This window comes from Antechinus flavipes, chromosome 6 (assembly GCF_016432865.1).
Source record: "Antechinus flavipes isolate AdamAnt ecotype Samford, QLD, Australia chromosome 6, AdamAnt_v2, whole genome shotgun sequence".
Lineage (NCBI taxonomy): Eukaryota > Metazoa > Chordata > Mammalia > Dasyuromorphia > Dasyuridae > Antechinus > Antechinus flavipes.
Genome location: NC_067403.1, coordinates 157,213,862 through 157,226,531, shown reverse-complemented (window position 1 = coordinate 157,226,531; position 12,670 = coordinate 157,213,862). Strand labels below are relative to the sequence as shown.

General features: G+C 36.5%; 1 protein-coding gene across 4 annotated transcripts in view; it reads right to left on the bottom strand.

Moving 5' to 3' along the window:
- The window catches only part of MAPK10 (mitogen-activated protein kinase 10), a 174,204-nt gene extending 161,995 nt beyond the window's left edge, over positions 1–12,209 (bottom strand). For 2 of the 4 annotated variants that reach the window (XM_051967698.1, XM_051967697.1), the window contains exon 1: positions 11,788–12,207. The gene's annotated coding sequence lies outside the window, so the exon portion shown is untranslated. Of the gene's footprint in view, positions 1–11,787 lie in introns of all 4 variants that reach the window. The other 2 variants (XM_051967700.1, XM_051967699.1) reach the window with 2 other exon arrangements.
- Between the last annotated feature and the right edge of the window lie 461 nt (positions 12,210–12,670).

Genomic DNA, 12,670 nt, shown 5'->3' with positions numbered 1-12,670 from the left:
CTCCATATTCTTCTAGCATAGTGTTATTCACAAAGAAGACAGAAAATTACTTTTTAAATATGCATATAATAATCTATACCAAAGGGTTTGCCTTCTCAAGGAGAGGGTAAGGAAGAGAGGAAGGGAATTTAAAACTCAAAAAAAAAATTTTAATGTTGATTAATTTTACATGTAACAAAAATAATAGAATAAAAACATTCTTTAACAAATACATATATGCATATAAACACAAATGTCTATATATGTGATATATAGAGGCATATATAAATACACAGATATATGCATACACATTCAAATACACATAAATGCATATACATATAAATCTTAAAAGAAAGAGGAAATTAAGTACTTTAAAGAAATGTCAACTTCAAAATACATCAACATTATTTTAAAACACAAATATAAATACTGGGCAGATCATGTGAATAAAAAATGAAAAGCATAAAAAGAAAAAAATAGTTCCAGTTGATAGTAACAACAAAACAAAGATTACTTAAAATTATTTTCCAGTTATTCACAGTATCAGGCCTGAAATATAAGCCAGTGAAAGGATGCTGAATTGGGGATTATAGCACCTGAGTTTCAATTCTAGCTATTCCACTTATTATGTATATAATCTTTCTGGACTTCAGTTAATCTTTTGTTGTAAATAAGAGGGTTAGACTCAACGACTTCCAAGCTCCTGTCTCGCTCTAGATATATGATTCACTAGAGCAGATCTGACCATGACTATTCTATTCAATAACCTCCAGGGGTCCATAAATACTGAGGATTAATGTAACATATTCTATTTGGCATTTAAAGTCCTTCAAAACTTGCATCCTTCCTATTCTCTGAGCGTTCTTACAATTCATTCCATACACTGACCTCCCTTATTGGGCTTCACACATTATCTGTGATCTTCCTTTCCTTTGCCCTGGTTTAGCTAATCCTAACCAGAGAAGAGCCCTATCTTTGGAATACTTTCATTTCCTCTTAGTTTCTCTGATTTTCTTCAAGAATCATCTCAAATCCCCACTTTCTACAGGAAATCTTTTCCAAGTCATAGCTATATTAGTATCTTCCCCTCAGAGATTACCATCCAAGGAACCATATATATCTTGAATGTACCTAAATATGCACGAATTGTCTCTTTTATTAGAATGTAAGCTACTATAGGGTAGGGACTGGTTTTTTGTTTCCTTGGGTGTTTTGTGTATGAGTGTTTTGTCATTTTTGTTTGTTTGTTTTTTACCACTTCTTATGAAACAGGGAACTGGCCAAGCCCATCTGTTATGATCATCTGCAGAAAGCTCATCCGAAGCAACCATTTCCTATTTGCTAACCACATGAGGAAACCAGGAAAATAGAGAAGAAACAGAGTGGCTGCTGAGAAAAAAGTGGGTGTGCATTCAAAAGGCACTAATCAGCTAAGGCTTTCTCTCCCTCTTTTCCTGCTGTGTTGCATAAGCCTCTGAATGGGAAGAATTCTCTAGTTATCTATCCCCACCTGCCTAACCATGTGGCTTAGGAACATGGGCTTGTGGGGTTTTTTTCCTCTACATTTATTATTTCATTCGCTTAAATGAAAGAATATCAGACAAGCCCATAACCCTCTGAGCTTAAAAAGGCTGGGAGAGTAAATCATCAGACCTAGAAGCTGAAAGCCATGTGAGCTCTTATGACAAATGAACCTTATAAGATTCAAAGTCCCAAATAACCTGCTTGACCCAGCATAGCAGTGTATTAAAGATAAAAAGAGGGAGGAACAACAACACATCTATCAGCTTTGCTGCATTGAGAAGTGACCTTGATGGGGCAAATGCTTATAGAAGCTACTTTTAAGTTCAACTCCATTCTCCTCAGGGATCAAAGTAGTAGTAAATAAGAGTATGCCATCAGGGACTGGGGAAAATGTTTGTAATGTTTTTTCTTGCTCTCTTTTCAGTAAATATCCCCTTTTAAAAAATGACTGATGTTATTTAGTTAAAATACACAGAAGTGCTAACCACTGGTGAATGATATTAGAGAGAACTCATTAGAATGAATGCTTGAGCCAATAACACTGGAAAGATATGTGTAATATAGCCAACTTTACTCTGAGAATCCAACTTGATAGTGTGTATTTTTTTCAAAGGAGTTAAGTTCAATTGTACAAAGGTACAGCAAGATTATGTAATGATCAGCTATGATAGACTTAGCTCTTCTCAACAATGCAGTGCTCCAAATCACTTCCAATAGATGTGGAATACAAAATCCCATCCACATACAAAGAGAGAACTATGAAGACTTAATTCAGATCACAGCACAATATTTTCACCATTTTTATTTGTTTTTTTCTTTCTCATGGTTTTTCTCTTTTCTTCTGATTTTTCTTTCACAATATATGGAAATATGTTTAAAATGATTATACATGTATAACCTATATTAGATTGCTTACTGTTTTAGACAGGAGAGCAGTAAGGGAAAGAAGGAGAAAAAAATTTGAAACTCAAAATTTGACAAAAAAAACTGCTGAGGGACAGCTAAATGGCACAGGGGATAGAGTGCCAGCCCTGAAGTCAGAACGACCTGAGTTCAAATCTGATTTCAGACTCTTAATACTTCCTAGCTGAGTGACCCTGGGCAAATCACTAACCCTAATTACCTCAGTAAATAATAATAGTAATAATAAAATGATGCTGAAAACTATTTCATATGAAATTAGAAAAATTAAACACTATTGAAAATTTTTTAAATAAATAAAGAAAAGAAAAAAGTTAAGCTTAGAGTCTCAGAATCATGTCTGTCATAAAATGAGCATTTACTGTTTGTTGACTAACTGACAGATTGATTACTCTATGAGTTAGGCTGGGCATATTTCTAAAAAGCTAGAACACTGAGCAATTTTCAATGAAGAAATGTCCCACAAAAGAATTGTAAAGCTATACTTTCCTACAAGGACACTGGACAATAGTTTGCTCACCCGAATCAAATGGCTTAACCTTAACTGTACATAATGCAGCTTTAAAAGCAATTAAACGATGAATTTGGAGGGTTTATAGTCTTTCTCTAGTTCAAAACATCAATTTTCAGCTCTGAGAGAAAGGTAGAAGCATTATTTCTAAAAGGGCTGTATCTCAAAAAAACCGTGAAACAAGAATGTTGTAAACAGTTCATGACAACATATACAGTTCACGACAGCATCCATATTCATTAGCTATACTATAAAAATCTTCACAGAAATATGAAAATTCTTTATGTCCAAGGTTTGCTTTTAAAACCTGTGTGAAATAGAGAGATAAGGTGAAGAACTTATAGGAATGTGTGTATTATTTTTCTGTATTTTATTTTCATTATTTCTGTTTCCCCTGTGACCTGTATAATATGTGCAGGCCCATATTTATTTGAGCCTTGGCCAGCTATAAACATATTTACTTAACCTGAGCTGATGACATTTATCAGTATTTGACATTTATCGATATTTAGTCTATTAGCTTGACTGCTGTCTGCTTGATTATCTAAAGCCTGAAGGCCTGATTTTCTGTTTCCTAGAAATCAAATAATTTGGGGGAAACAGAAACCTTCCACTCCAAACTCTCTGGATAGCAACAACCAATTAGATGCCTCCCCCACCCCCCTTCTCAATGCTTCTTACTTGTGATGTAATCTCTTCTATAAAAGCTGTGTATCTTTACTACTTCTTTAGCTTTCTCCTACTATGAGCTTTCTCCTTCCCTTATCTCATGGTAGAACTGCTCATCCTCCTGAGGATTAATAAAAAACCTTTCTGCTTTCTACTTTGAGTGATCTCTGAGTAGTTATTTTGGGTAAGGGTCTTCTACATCCCACACAAAACCTCAACTTGCTTTTTTAGTGCAAAAGAGAAAACTAGATTATGAATCAGAAGACTTGGGTTAAAGCCTTATGTTATGTCTGCCATCACTTATTTGACCTTCATTTCATCAAAATAAGGGGCACTGGAACTCCGTCTTGCCACAGTTCTAACAGATGATCTCACCATATAAGGCATAGGACAACAGTTTTTTTTTCAAAGCCTACTCTAGGCTACTTTAGGCTAGACTCTAGGGTCTCATCATGCTATTGATTCTAACACTGATTTTTGGAAGACTGAGCCAATGAAAAACAACTCTGACAGACCCCAACAAGTCAGGCAAGTCAAATCTTAAGAGAGAATTTGCAGAAGGTTTGAAATCTGCTTCAATGGAAGTGTCTACCTAAAATGGATATAATTACCAGCAGCCAAAATGGTGAAGCCAGGAAGTTGGTCGAGGTCTCCCAGTTTCCCTCAAAAAACACAGGAAACCAAGCCTTTAAAGAGTCTTGACCTCTCTCCAGGTCAAGATAGACTGAAAAACTTCAAGAAAGGTCAGTCTCACTGGGATAAAAAAGGTAGTCAGCCCAAATCAGATAGACTCCAGGAAAGCTGGTGAGAGAGTCTTGTCATAACAAATCAGCGACTAAGATCCTCAGTCCTGGCTCAGTAAAGTTGCAAATCAGTGGGGCAGTGTCTAGTCCTAGCTCAAAAGCAAACTCTGGGAAACCAGGCTGTTTTCTGAAACGAGCAGGCAAAGCTACCCCTTGCAAATACAAGGAGTCCCTGTGTTCAAAGCCAAGGATCAGAGTTTCACAGAAAGCTTGGGACAGTGCCACTTTTACACCAGGAGCAAAGCTCAATCATAAAAGTAAGAAGAAAAAAAAAAAGGAAATACCAAAAGAAAAGGAAAGAAAATGAATATAATCCCAAAGAGATATTAAAGGAGGGAAAGGGACCCACATGTGCAAAAATATTTGTGGAAGCCCTTTTTGTGGTGGTGGTAAGAAACTGGAAATTGAATGGATGCCCATCAATTGGAGATTGGCTGAATAAGTTCTGGTATATGAATGCTATGGAATATTATTGTTCTTTTTTAAATATTTTATTTTATTTTATTTAATAATAACTTTATATTGACAGAATCTATGCCAGGGTAATTTTTTTTTACAACATTATCCCTTGCACTTGTTTCTGTTCCGATTTTTCCCCTCCCTCCCTCCACCCCCTCCCCTAGATGGCAAGCAGTCCTATATATGTTAGACATGTTGCAGTATATCCTAGATACAATATATTTTTTCAGAACCGAACAGTTCTCTTGTTGCACAGGGAGAATTGGATTCAGAAGGTATAAATAACCCGGGAAGAAAAACAAAATGCAAATAGTTCACATTCGTTTCCCAGTGTTCTTTCTTTGGGTGTAGCTGCTTCTATCCATCATTTATCAATTGAAACTCAGTTAGGTCTCTTTGTCAAAGAAATCCACTTCCATCAGAATATATCCTCATATAGTATCATTGAAGTGTATAATGATCTCCTGGTTCTGCTCATTTCACTTAGCATCAGTTCATGTAAGTCTCTCCAAGCCTCTCCTGTAATCTGAGGATTGCAGGAGTCATGTTGTAATCAGCCAAGGATCTGTATTCATCCTGCTGGTCATTTCTTACAGAACGAATATTATTGTTCTTTAAGAAACGACCAACAGAATGATTTCAGAGAAGTCTGGAGAGACTGATATTAAGAGAAATGAGCAGAACCAGGAGATCACTATACATGGCAACAACAATACTACATGATGATCAATTCTGATGGATGTGGCCATCCCCAACAATGAGATGATTCAAACCAGTCCCAAGTGTTCAGTGATGAAGAGAGCCATCTACACTCAGAGAATTGTGGGAACTGAGTGGAGACCACAACATAGCATTTTTACTTGTTGTTTGTTTACATTTTATTTTCTTTCACATTTTTTCCTTTTTGATCAGATTTTTCTTATGCAGTATGATAATTGTGGAAATATGTTTAGAAGAATTGCCAATGTTTAACAAATATTGGATTGCCATCTAGGAGAGGGGCGGAGGGAAGGGGGGGGTGAAAAAAATGTAATACAGGGTTTTGCAAGGGTGAATGTTGAAAACTATGTATGCATGTTTTTGAAAATTAAAAAAGCTTTAATAAAATAAAAAAGGAAAAGGAAAATTGCTCCCTTAAAGAAGAACAAATATCTTATGATTTGATCAAAATTAATATATTTAGCCAGAGCTTTTGGAATTTCCTTATGCAAATATAGGCATATATATGTATATGTTATATACATATGGGTACATGTAGTTGCATCTCCTACCACAAGGCTAGGGTTGCTTTTTTTGATTGTCAGAGAGGGGCATGCTTTTTTCCTACCACTATGCTTTTCCAGAAGGAAAAGATCCCAGTTTATATTGCAAAAGTACCAAATGAAAAGGGAAGAACTTCTTTCCTGTGTCTTTCTTTTACTCTAGTGCTGAAAAAAATGGGTTTGAGGGTGTTTGTTTCTATTCTTCATTATTTGTCCTCAGGTTCAGGTGCTGGAGATGATAGTCACAAGACTGGGAGTTCAAACCATCGGGACTTGGAGCGAGGATTGCAAGAGTCATGTTGTAGTCAGCCAGCTTGACTCAGAAACCCTGAGAATCCTGGAAACGTGGGAATTGAAACTGAGCAATATTTTGGTCTTGAAATTGGGGTTGTGCTTTGTATGACTCAAGCTAAGCTATGAACCTCATTCCCTTCTACTCCCCAGATACTGATGTGGTATGAGGGAAAGGTACTTTTGTTTCTGTATGTGTTGGGAGAATAAGTTTATATATTTGTGATTATATTTTTTGAAGTAAATATTTTCAGATGAAAATTTTCAAATGGAATGGGGTTGCAGGGACTACCCCCTACTATAGAGCTATTTGCAGATAGCCTTGTTGTTGTAAGCCTTATCTGACTCTTCATGATCCCATTTGAGGTTCTCTTGGCAAAGACATTAGAGTAGTTTGCCATTTCCTCCTCCAACCCATTTTACAGATGAGGAACTGAGTATAAAGAGGATTAAGTGACTTTCCTAGAGTCCCATAGTCAGTAAGTGTATAAGGCCAGATTTGAACTCAGGAAGCTGTATCTCCACTTCAAAGCCAACACTCTACCCACTGTACCATCCAGCTGCCCTTAGAAGATAGTTGCTAGGTTGACCTAAATATCCCCAAATTTCCTAAGAGTACCAGAGAACCCGGGTTGAGGGAAAGGGGGGGAGGGAAGAGTGAAATTAAACCTTCTTTGCCTTATAGTAGTGAGAACCACAGTAGTCAATGTTACATATGTATGTAGACTATAGATATATAAATATAGGTATAGACATGTTCTATGAATGTAGATCAGGACCTTCCCTAAAAATTTGTTTTACAGCATTACCTAGGGCGCTGAGAAATTAAATTGTTTGCTCAAAGTCACATACCCAGTATGGATTGAATGTAGGTCTTTCTAACTCCCAGAGCTCTCTATCCATGACATCACATTGCTTATTATGAATATGTGAATATAGAACAAACACAGATTTGCAAATATCTCAAAATTTGGCGGCCCTGGTAATTAATGCTATTTTCTTTTTTAAAAATCACGATGTAACATAATAACTTGTCGTCTGTATCAGCCTTAATGACTCACCATAGACCTCTATAATGCCATAAAATAATATTCAAAAGATGCAATAGTAGCATGATTTGTTACTAATAAGCATCTCTTCCTTGCCCATTTTCTCCAAAACTGGAATTGATCCTCTGCAAAAAAAAAAAAAAAATTTCCCCATCAATCACAAGTCCCATGTATAGTCAGTCCCTCTGGGACTTTTCTCCAACCTGCACATACACTGAAAGATTGAATCTCCAAAGGAGGTTATAGTCTTAAGTTCCATGAGTAATCCTGTGGGATTACTGTTCTCCTGATACTATAAGAGTTTCCACTGGTGTGCTTTCAGCTTTACAAATCAAAATCATCAGGACTAGTTTTCTCTTGGGTATAAACATAGTCCGCAATCTTCTCTGATTCCAAAGGTCACCATCCTTGAAGCTACTTCTACCTCTCTGTATATTCATCTGTCTAGCATAAATGTCCTTGAACTTAACTGAATTGTGATTGCCTCTATATCCCTTTCTTTCAGAGTTGCTTGGCCAGTGGATGGGGAAAAGAAACAAATACCCTCAACTGAAGAGCAATACTAGTATCTGCCTCAGAACCAGTGATCCTCAAAGTGTAGTCCAAAGAATTGTTGGGTTCTCTGAAATCCTTTCAGAAGGTCTACAAATTCAAAATCATTTTTTATTTCTAATATAGTAAATAGCTATAAATATAACCCATGTGAACAAAAAGTCTTTGAACAAATGCTCAATAGTTTTTTTTAACAACATGAAGATACTGAGAACAAAAGTTTGAAAACCACTGCTCAGAACTAATGAACTCTCTCTAGAGCATATCTATTTACAGTTCTGGAAAGGAGCGTTCAATTTTAACTTTACACAATAGTGCTGCTTTTTAAAATCTATCAGGGAAAGGGGTTCACACTTCATAAAGTGATTCACACTTCATGATGTGGCCATAACTGATTTAATGCCCTATTGTCAGCCAATAGGCATATACTAAACACTTACTATACCCAAGGTACTGTGCTAAGCACTGAGGACACAAAGAAAGGACACAAAAGCAGTTCCTGCCCTCAAAGAGTTCTCATTCTAATGCGGGGAAACAATATGCACAAAACTGTGTACATGTTAGATAAATCTAAGTTAAATTGGAAATAAACTCAGAGAAAGGGCTATAATTAAATTTTGTGACTATATATCAACTGAGTTGAGAAGGAGGATACAAATCACATCCCCTTGGATGGAACAACAGTAAGTATTTAAAACAATGTTGTACACGTTTGTGTATTTCTGTGTTTCCAAAGAGGGGTAATGAAGGAGACTGCAGCAAATGCATTTTTTTTCCATTTAAGAGTAGAAGAAACTGCTTTCTTCTTTCTTGCACAAATAAATATTTCCATTTCCAGCAAAAGTATAAGAAATTATTAAAGAGAATTGTGATACTGGATAGAGAGACTAATTTTGGTTTGTTTCTTTATTTAATTTAGTGACCTCTGTCTTTTAATTTTTCCTTAATGCTCTAATGATGTGGCAAAAATAAAAAATAAAAACTTAAAAAGAGATAAGAAATCAGTACATTTTCACATTTTTGTTATTCCATTGAAACTCCTTCAGTTGAAAAGGAGTAACAGCAATAGAAAGGGAGGATGGATATGATCCCATTTAGCCAAGAAATATCATAAGTTGTCTTTCATTATTCATTATCAAGGTAAGCTTTTGAATTCTCTTATAAAACAAAAAAGTAATCTGCACTGAGTTTATATCAAAGACAATATATGCCTTTAAATTTTAGATAAAAATTTAAATTAGCAGAGACAGCTAAATTGTTCTTGCTTCTTCTGTTCCTAAAGGATATGCTGACATAAGAAATGTGATGGCGCTTACTTGCATTTAAAATATAGGCACATAGGACTCTACGGTATCCTTGATCAACTCACAATTTCTTTTAATGCTGAAAATTACTGAACATATTACAAAACCATTAGATAATAATAGCTTCAGACATGACAGACAAGGACAGAAAAAATGCGCTCAACTCTCTGCTCACAAATATCTCCTTCCAGCCAACACACATGTATACCTCTTACTAAGAGAAACATTATGTCAAGTCCAAACACTTAGTGAGAGGAAGTTGAATTTTCCATCATAGATATTTCCTTGCTCCTCAGAAGGATTTTTTCCTCCTGGAACTGACTAAAATTTTTTCAAGAAAACTGGCCAATTAAACATGTTCTACAACAAGAAGATGAAGGAATGAAATACTAAGAAAGCATGACAGCTTTTTAGCACCTTTCCTAAGTCACATACCAACCACCTTTGTCATCTGCTTTTCAATTCCCATTATGGAGAGGAAAAAAAAAGCTCAGTTGCTCAGTGTGATGAAATGAGTCAGTATTTATGCCAGTTATATAAAAATAATTAAACTGAACAGGATGCATACTAAATACAGTCAAACTGCTGCACATGACCCCCAAAGTCCCTGAAAATCCAAAGGTGGAGCCAAAAGCAGGTGCACACATTTATCTTTCCTTCTCCCTCTACAGGAGGGCATCAATGTTTGTATGTGTCATGGAACCCTCTGGCATTCTGGCAAAACCTTCGGACCCTTTCTCAGAATAATGCTTTTGAATGTATAAAACAAAATACATGTGATTACAGAGAAATCAATTATACTTAAATATAGTTATCAATATAGTTTCTATAAAGTTCACAGACCCCAGTTTCAGAATTCCTGCTTTAATGCAAATAAATTTCCCTGAGTCAGAATGATAACACCTTAAACCATTCCAGAAAATATGGGACAGGACGATCGTTTTTTATTGTGTTAAGTTTGGTGATCAGTCCTTTACCATAACCAGCATAGTTGGCCAAAAGTGGAGAGGATAAATGGGACCATGAACTGACAATGTCTATTTAGTGTATTTCCTTTGAAACATTTCCCTTGGCCCATCTGGTTGAAATCTGACCTCCAAAACTACCTCCCTTAGCCTGCTTGCAATATTTTTCTCAAAGTTAGAATCAACAAACAGAAGGAAACATGCATTAAAGAAACAGCGAAAAGTCTGTCTCTCTAGCAAGATTCCAAGACCAAGGAAGACATCTATCAAAGAGAAAAGGAAAAAAAAATCCCAATCCTCATTCTTTTTATATGAAAGGAAAAGAAACTTTGAAAATGTAATTATTTTCTAGTTTGCATAGCATTTATGGGCCAAAGGTTTTCCAAGCTGTGTAGACACAGACACAGATACACACAGACACGTTATATGTGCATACATATATATGTATTATATGTATGTGTGTTTGTACATACATGTGTAAATACATATATATTGCAGCAGTCACAAATAACTATTGGATCCTGACAAACATACTGCAATCCACACCACCACTAAGTTTACATCTGGGTGGGTAGCAAGGTTGTTTTGTTTTTCTGATCAGGTCTGAGCTTTCTAGGGGTCATACTGTTCTTGCACATAACTAAAGAAACCTTGTAATGAAAAATGCATCTTGTAGTGAAGAATCATTCACTTCAATGAATCCCTTACCTTCAGGTACACAACCTGAAATTGTAATCATTCTGATTATCTCCTAATGGAGTCTCTTATCTCTCTTCTTTCTCCTGCCCAAATCTGTCCCAGAATCTCTCTATACAAGGACAATACCATTACTTTCCTTAAGCAAGTAGGAAACAGACAGAGATTGGAGAAACCAATGGAGAGCTAAAGACAGATGATAGATAGATAGATATAGCATTAATAAACATTGTTTATGCATGTCTATATATGGTTAATATTTATCTTATGTTTGTGCATGTCCATATAGGGTTAATATTTATCTTCTTATTATAGAAATACAGTATATCCAATGCATATATGGAAGGATTAAATTATCCCAGTAAATGTATAGTAAACATTGTTTAAAGCTATTATTTCATTCCCTAAAATTATGCATCAATTTCAGAGAAAAGGCTGAAAATCAGCCTCCCATTTCTATGCACCAGCTATTTCAGCTCTATCATTCCTTCCTTTCCTGTCACAGAAAGAAGGCCTTCCGCTTCTCCTGCCATACCCCTCTTTCCTTACCCCAAATAGAAATGCTTAAACACACCCAAGTCTAGGAAAAGATGCTCCTCTCACCATAGATTGTCCCAACTCGCTGTCTTCTTACATCCCTAATATTTTACCTCATTATTCCAGTTTCCCCCATCCCGACTTCTTTTCCAACCCATCTCCCTACCCATAGCAATCAGCAATTATCATTGCATCCTGCAGAGACACAAACATACACAATACACACAACAACAAACCATAGGACTCCAAAAGAGCAGTCACCTACCATGCCGTGCCTGAGAATTAGGATCCTGGTCCAGCACTGTTTGCACCATCAAGTGAATCCCTACTTGCTTTTCATAACCACATTCCAAATTGGAATGAGGAAGGGCTCCTTTGGGGGGTGGGGAATTGTTTAGAATTAATGATAAAAAGGTGATTTCCAGAAAATACAATAATAAAATTCTTCAGGCCCCAGAAATTGAAAATCAAAAGGACTTAAAGGAATTTGCAAAAGAAAAATAAGCATGTAGCAAGTATCACCCTTAAAATCAAAATAAAGGGAGGGGGGAGGGAGGAAAAAAAAAGAAGAGTGCTTGCTGAATCACCCTCTTTCACTGCCTGGAAACCATTGTGCAGCGTGATGCTGCCTGTACCATTGTGGAACCTACCAGAGGCAAGGGACAGAAGGCTTGGGGAATGGGGTTGCTATAGCAACTGAAAGGAGCACATGTGACGTCAAAGCTCATAGAGGTCTCAGGAGGGATTGGGGGGGGGGGGTTGGCGAAGGGAGGGGGAAGAGAGAGATAGAGCCAGAGAAAGAAAAAAAAGTCTGATCTATGGCTACAGCTACTGTATTTTCTAGTGGTCATTATGGACCAAAGCCAGGACAAAATGCAAAGACACAATTCCTGTGGCAAAAAATAATACCAGCAATTCTAAAAGGAGATTTTCTGGTCTGCACAATTTGATCAAATACCTCCCTCCCTCCATATCTCTCTCTCTCTCCCTCTCTCTCTCTCTCTCTCTCTCTCTCTCTCTCTCTTTCTCTCTCTCTCTCCCTTCCTTCTGATTTGTATTGCCTTTCCCCTCCTAAAGGCAATCAGGGATAAACAGAGAAGGACCAATGCACCATTTAAAAACCATATTCCATCTTTGTTCCTCCACAC